The 7800-nt window shown below is 43.5% G+C and overlaps 1 long non-coding RNA gene across 1 annotated transcript; it reads left to right on the top strand.

Moving 5' to 3' along the window:
• Positions 1-3247: 3247 nt before the first annotated feature.
• LOC309606041 lies at positions 3248-7341 on the top strand. Its single transcript, XR_014231624.1, has 2 exons — positions 3248-5796; positions 5902-7341. It is a non-coding gene; the product is annotated as an uncharacterized lncRNA (long non-coding RNA).
• The last annotated feature ends 459 nt before the right edge of the window (positions 7342-7800 follow it).

The raw sequence follows: 7800 nt of genomic DNA on the forward strand, positions 1-7800 counted from the left end.
AAGGTTATACCTTTCTAAGAATTTGTCCATTTCTTCCAGGTTGTCCATTTTATTGGCATAGAGTTGCTTGTAGTAGTCTCTTAGGATGCTTTGTATTTCTGCAGTGTCTGTTGTAACTTCTCCTTTTTCATTTCTGATTTTATTGATTTGAGTCCTCTCCCTCTTTTTCTTGATGAGTCTGGCTAATGGCTTATCAATTTTGTTTATCTTCTCAAAGAACCAACTTTTAGTTTTATTGATCTTTGCTATTGTTTTCTTTGCTTCTATTTCATTTATTTCTGCTCTGATCTTTATGATTTCTTTCCTTCTGCTAACTTTGGGTTTTGTTTGTTCTTCTTTCTCTAGTTTCTTTAGGTGTAAGGTTAGATTGTTTACTTGAGCTTTTTCTTGTTTCTTTAGGTAGGCTTGTATAGCTATAAACTTCCCTCTTAGAACTGCTTTTGCTGCATCCCATAGGTTTTGGGTCGTCGTGTTTTCATTGTCATTTGTCTCTAGGTATTTTTTGATTTCCTCTTTGATTTCTTCAGTGATCTCTTGGTTATTTAGTAACGTATTGTTTAGCCTCCATGTGTTTGTCTTTTTTACGTTTTTTTCCCTGTAATTCATTTCTAATCTCATAGCGTTGTGGTCAGAAAAGATGCTTGATATGATTTCAATTTTCTTAAATTTACTGAGGCTTGATTTGTGACCCAAAATGTGATCTATCTTGGAGAATGTTCCGTGCGCACTTGAGAAGAACGTGTAATCTGCTGTTTTTGGATGGAATGTCCGATATATATCAATTAAATCTATCTGGTCTATTGTGTCATTTAAAGCTTCTGTTTCCTTATTTATTTTCATTTTGGATGATCTGTCCATTGGTGTAAGTGAGGTGTTAAAGTCCCCCACTATTATTGTGTTACTGTCGATTTCCTCTTTTATGGCTGTTAGCAGTTGCCTTATGTATTGAGGTGCTCCTATGTTGGGTGCATATATATTTATAATTGTTATATCTTCTTCTTGGATTGATCCCTGGATCATTATGTAGTGTCCTTCCTTGTCTCTTGTAACATTCTTTATTTTAAAGTCTATTTTATCTGATATGAGTATAGCTACTCCAGCTTTCTTTTGATTTCCATTTGCATGGAATATCTTTTTCCATCCCCTCACTTTCAGTCTGTATGTGTCCCTAGGTCTAAAGTGGGTCTCTTGTAGACAGCATATATATGGGTCTTGTTTTTGTATCCATTCAGCAAGCCTGTTTCTTTTGGTTGGAGCATTTAATCCATTCACGTTTAAGGTAATTATCGATATGTATGTTCCTATGACCATTTTCTTAATTGTTTTGGGTTTGTTTTTGTAGGTCCTTTTCTTCTCTTGTGTTTCCCACTTAGAGAAGTTCCTTTAGCATTTGTTGTAGAGCTGGTTTGGTGGTGCTGAATTCTCTTAGCTTTTGCTTGTCTGTAAAGCTTTTGATTTCTCCATCAAATCTAAATGAGATCCTTGCCGGGTAGAGTAATCTTGGTTGTAGGTTCTTCCCTTTCATCACTTTAAGTATATCATGCCACTCCCTTCTGGCTTGCAGAGTTTCTGCTGAGAAATCAGCTGTTAACCTTATGGGAGTTCCCTTGTATGTTATTTGTCGTTTTTCCCTTGCTGCTTTCAATAATTTTTCTTTGTCTTTAATTTTTGCCATTTTGATTACTATGTGTCTCGGCGTGTTTCTCCTTGGGTTTATCCTGTATGGGACTCTCTGCGCTTCCTGGACTTGGGTGGCTATTTCCTTTCCCATGTTAGGGAAGTTTTCGACTATAATCTCTTCAAATATTTTCTCTGGCCCTTTCTCTCTCTCTTCTCCTTCTGGGACCCCTATAATGCGAATGTTGTTGCGTTTAATGTTGTCCCAGAGGTCTCTTAGGCTGTCTTCATTTCTTTTCATTCTTTTTTCTTTAGTCTGTTCCGCAGCAGTGAATTCCACCATTCTGTCTTCCAGGTCACTTATCCGTTCTTCTGCCTCAGTTATTCTGCTATTGATTCCTTCTAGTGTAGTTTTCATTTCAGTTATTGTATTGGTCATCTCTGTTTGTTCTTTAATTCTTCTAGGTCTTTGTTAATCATTTCTTGCATCTTCTCAATCTTTGCCTCCATTCTTATTCCGAGGTCCTGGATCATCTTCACTATCATTATTCTGAATTCTTTTTCTGGAAGGTTGCCTATCTCCACTTCATTTAGTTGTTTTTCTGGGGTTTTTTCTTGTTCCTTCATCTGGTACATAGCCCTCTGCCTTTTCATCTTGTCTATCTTTCTGTAACTGTGGTTTTTGGTCCACAGGCTGCAGGATTGTAGTTTTTCTTGCTTCTGCTGTCTGCCCTCTGGTGGTTGAGGCTATCTAAGAGGCTTGATGGGAGGCTCTGGTGGTGGGTAGAGCTGACTGTTGCTGTGGCGGTCAGAGCTCAGTAAAACCTTAATCCACTTGACTGTTGATGGGTGGGGCTGGGTTCCCTCCCTGTTGCTGTGGCGGTCAGAGCTCAGTAAAACCTTAATCCACTTGACTGTTGATGGGTGGGGCTGGGTTCCCTCCCTGTTGGCTGTTTTGCCTGAGGCAACCCAACACTGGAGCCTACCCGTGCTCTTTGGTGGGGTCAATGGCAGACTCTGGGAGGGCTCACGCCAAGGAGAACTCCCCAGAACCTCCGCTGCCAGCGTCCCCATCCCCACGGCGAAACAGAGCCACAACTCGCCACCGCAGGAGACCCCCCAACACCAGCAGGTAGGTCTGGTTCAGTCTCCCCCAGGCTCACTGCTCCTTCCCCTGGGTCCCAATGCACACATTACTTTGTGTGTGCCCTCCAAGAGTGGGGTCTCTGTTTCCCCCAATCCCGTCAAAGTCCTGCAATCCAATTCCCACTAGGCTTCAAAGTCTGATTCTCTAGGAATTCCTCCTCCCGTTGCCTGACCCCCAGGTTGGGAAGCCTGACGTGGTGCTCAGAACCTTTACTCCAGTGGGTGGACTTCTGTGGTATAAGTGTTCGCCAGTCTGTGAGTCACCCACCCAGCAGTTATGGGGTTTGATTTTACTCTGATTGCGCCCCTCCTACCGTCTCACTGTGGCTTCTCCTCTGTCCTTGGACGTGGGGTATCCTCCTTGGTGAAGTCCAGGGTCTTCCTGTCAATGATTGTCCAGCAGCCAGTTGTGATTCTGGTGCTCTCGCAAGAGGGAGTGAGAGCACGTCCTTCTACTCTGCCATCTTGGTTAATCTCCTTTATGATTTTCTTTACACCTTTTGTTTGCTACAGATTTACTGTGATGTGTAGAGGTGTGGATTCATTTTTATTTATTCTGGTAGAGACTTCTTGGGTTGCTTACACCTGTGGGTTAATGTCTTCCAACAGTTTTAGAAAATTCTCATCCATTGCATTTTCAGATACTGATTTTCCCCCATCTTCCACATCCCCTCCTTCTGGAACTCCAATTAAACATAGATTAAAGCTTTTCACTGTCCTCGGTATCTCTTCCTGCCGTCTGTGGTTTCCTCCACTGTCTGAATGGTTTCTTCTCACCCATCTTCTCCAAGTGAGGTCCTTGAGCAGCAGCGCTGGCCTCACCTGGGAGCAGTCGTCAGAGAGATCCAGGACTCACTGCATGTTCTCTCCAGGTGTGCTCCACATGTTGTAAACCGCCCACTGAGTTCTTAATTCCTGTTACCGTATCTTGCAGTACTATGATTTCTAATTAATTCCTTTTCAGATCTGCAATGTCACTTTTTATGGCTTCCCATTCCTGCTAAAATGTTTAAGTTTACCTTTCACCTCCAAGAGCTTAGCAAGCACAGCTAGTTCATTATCTGGAAATTCCAGTATCCAGAGTTTCCGTCATCTGTTTTTCCTGCCGATCCCCAAGCAAGTTTTCTTGTCTCTTTGTGTGCCTATGTATCTTTGGGTTCTGGGTTCAGAGCTAATTTCAGGCCTGAGATGGTATCTCACCCCAGAGAGGATCCTGATGATTCTGGCAAGGAATCACCTAAATCCAATTTCAGGGACTTCCCTCGTGGTCCAGTGGTTAAGACTTCACCTTCCAATGCAGGGGCTGTGGACTGGATCCCTGGTCAAGGAGCTAAGATCCCACATGCCTTGGGGCCAAAAACAAAAACAAAAACATAAAACAGAAGCAATATTGTAACAAATTCAATAAAGACTTTAAAAATGGTCCACATCAAAAAAAAAAATAGAAAAATAAATCCAATTTCAGAGACTGAGATTTCTCCATATTTCTGGGTCTTTTCTTAAATTGTATCCCTTTTTAGAGCTCTATCTTTTAATTCACATAATAATTCTTCTGTTAGGACTTATTTCTGTCATATTTTTCATATTTGCTATTTGCTCTACTTTTTTGTTTCTTTTTTCATTTCTGTTGATTGTGATTTGGTGGATTTTTTTTTCTTCTTAAAACTTTTATAAGAAGATATATTCATTCATTTACTCACCAAATACTCACTAAGTAGCTACTTTGCCCAGAGCTGTGGCGGACACGCACGTTCTCGCTGTGCCTGCTATGTGTCTGCATGTGTCTGGCTGTGTCTGTCCTCTCCCAGCCCTGAGCGTCCAGGCCCCTGGCGCCTTTGCTCTTTGGTGTCCCTTCCTGTGGCGCTTTATCTTCCCTCCTGTCACATTGGCATCGCCCAGAATTTTATGTGGGGTTTGTATGGCTGCACAGCCTGCACTTTTAAAATTATTATTATTATTATTTTTTTTTTTTTTTTTTTGCCTGCGTTGGGTCTTCGTTGCTGCACACAGGCTTTCTCTAGTTGCAGCGAGCGGGGGCTACTCCTCATTGCGGTGTGCGGGCTTCTCATTGTGGTGGCTTCTCTTGTTGCAGAGCACGGGCTCTGGGTGTGCAGGCTTCAGTAGCTGTGGCATGCGGGGTCAGTAGTTGTGGCTCGCAGGCTCTAGAGTGCAGGCTCAGTAGTTGTGGCACACGGGCTTAGTTGCTCCGCGGCATGTGGGATCTTCCCAGACTAGGGCTCGAACCTGTGTCCCCTGCATTGGCAGGAGGATTCTTAACCACTGTGCCACCAGGGAAGCCCACATCCTGCACTTTTGCCCTTTGTTCCTGCCTTTTCGTTGGTGATGGTTTGTTCCTAAAATAGGAAAAGGCTTCACAAAGGCATTTGGCCCCCTCACTTCCTTTATGACTCATGGATTTTCCTGGGTGTGTGTTTCCTCCTTTTCAGTTCTTGCTCCAAAAATGTTATCAGTGTAGGTGTTTGGGAGGGGCACATTCTGAGGCTTTCTGGAAATATCTTTATTATATTCTTACATTTGAATAACAATTTGGCTGGATATTAAATTCTAGGTTAAATTCAGTTCTTTAAATATCACCCTGTATCTTCTTATATGATTTGCTCAGAAATCTGGTATCAATATGATTCTTGTTCCCAGGTAGGTGGTCTGTTCTTTCTCTGTGGAACTTTCTCTTTTTGGAAACTTTTCTCTGATACTCTTAAATTTCACTGCAGCATATCTAAGTGTGGGTTATTTCTCATCTTGCCTCTTTGTGGGCTGAAGCCCTTCATCTTTCTTCAGTTCTGGGAAGTTTAGCTTCGTTGTTTCCTCAAGAATATTTCCTCTCATTTCCTTTTCTCTTCTGTCCCAGGACGTGAGGTACTTCTTCCCCGACACGGCTCAGCTCCCTTGTCATCCCCACCATCTGCCTCTCCCACATCACCTCCCAGGACCGCTCTAGATTGATGTCCGACACACTAACCTGCCCTTCGGGGGGGTCCATCCCTGTTTACAGCTCTGGTCATCATAAGAGTGGTAAGTCTGTACCAAGCACTGTTCTAAATGCTTCACACATATATTAATAGATTTAAACCTCATAACAACCTGATCAGATAAGTGCTGTTATTTTCCTCATTTTAGGAAAGAAGAAATGGAGGCACAGAGACATTAGGTAAACTGCCCAATGTCACACAGCTGGACAGTAGCAGAGCAGGCTTTGGCACCAAGGCAGGCTGGCTCCAGGCGCCAGCCACAATGCTACCTTCCTTATCCCGCCTCTTTATTACCTATTTCAACAAGCCTAACATTGACTTTTTCCTGGCTTTGTATTTTCAAGAAATTTCAGACATATGGAAAAATTGCAACAGTATACAGAGAGAGCTTCTGTACCTCCTCAGCCAGGTTCCCCGTGGTACCATGATCAAAACCAGGAAATTAACATTGGTACAATGCTATGGACTAAACTGAAGACCTCATTCAAGTGTCACCAGTTTTTTCACTAACATCCTTTTTCTGTTCCATGGTCCCATGTTGCACTGAGCTGTTACTTCTCCCAGCCTCCTCCAGCCTATAACAGTCTTCACTCTTGCCTTGCCCTAAAACGTTTGAAGAGTATCCGTCAGTTATTTTGTAGAATATTCCTCAGTTTGTGTCTGTGTGGTGTTTGGAATGAGGTGCTAATGACAAAAATTCAACAAAGTAAACTTGAGGATCTAATTGGCTTTGTTAAGAGATTCATGAATCAGACAGCATCACACGCAGCAATAGAAAGAAACTCCATTATACCTGCAGAAAGAAAAGGTTTTTAAAGGTAGGAAGGGAGCAGAAAAAAGGAAATTATTCGCAAAGAATGCATTATTTTAGTCAAGGTTGCCCCCCTAAGGGGAATGGAAGGGGTCTATTAGCATATTTCCTCCTAGGACTGACCAGGAAATTCCAAATTGACTGGTTAAAAATTACTCTCCTGGGGAAGGTTGAAACTGCAATTCGGTTGGGTGTTAAGTCTTGGTTGGCTGGTGTGGGGCTTAGCACAAATGACTCCATTTGGGGCCTGGTGTTTCTTATTAACAGTCCCCCCTTTTGCTCAGATTCTCAGCTTAACTGGGAGACGTCACTAAAATTTAAGCCCCGCTCGCAGCGGCCGCTCTGAAGTTCTTGCCGTATCTGTGGATCCTTCATGTCATATTCACAGGTCACAATTTCAGATTCACAATTTTTAAGTCTATAATGCTCTTTGGGACTTCCCTGGGGGTGCAGTGGTTGAGAATCTGCCTGCTAATGCAGGGGACACGGGTTCGAGCCCTGGTCTGGGAAGATCCCACATGCCGCGGAGCAACTAAGCCCGTGAGCCACAATTACTGAGCCTGCGCATCTGGAGCCTGTGCTCCGCAACAGGAGAGGCCGCGATAGTGAGAGGCCCGCGCACCGCGACGAAGAGTGGCCCCCGCTCGCCGCAACTGGAGAAAGTCCTCGCACAGAAACGAAGACCCAACACAGCCAAAAATAAATAATAAATAAATAAATAAATAAATAAACCCAAAGTTTAAAATAATAATAATAATGCTCTTTGTTCCTTTTTTTTTTTTTTATAAATTTATTTATTTATTTATTTTTGGCTGTGTTGGGTCTTCGTTTCTGGGCAAGGGCTTTCTCCAGTTGCGGTGAGCGGGGGGCCACTCTTCATCGCGGTGCGCGGGCCTCTCATTACCGCGGCCTCTCTTGTTGCGGAGCACAGGCTCCAGACGCGCAGGCTCAGTAGTTGTGGTGCACGGGCCTAGTTGCTCCGTGGCATGTGGGATCTTCCCGGACCAGGGCTCGAACCCGTGTCCCCTGCATTGGCAGGCGGATTCTTAACCACTGCGCCACCAGGGAAGCCCTTTGTTCCTTTTTTTGATAGTCCAGTCTTAGGAAGATCATTTGCTCAGTGGTCAGCAGCTGCGAACATGTATTTAAAGCCTTTGAGAGGACATGGAACACCAGGGAGATTACTATGATTATTATAAGCAGGAGTATTTCCAGTGTCTGCAGGGCACTTTGGAG

The sequence above is a fragment of the Balaenoptera borealis genome, assembly GCF_965194805.1.
Source record: "Balaenoptera borealis genome assembly, chromosome: 11".
NCBI lineage: Eukaryota > Metazoa > Chordata > Mammalia > Artiodactyla > Balaenopteridae > Balaenoptera > Balaenoptera borealis.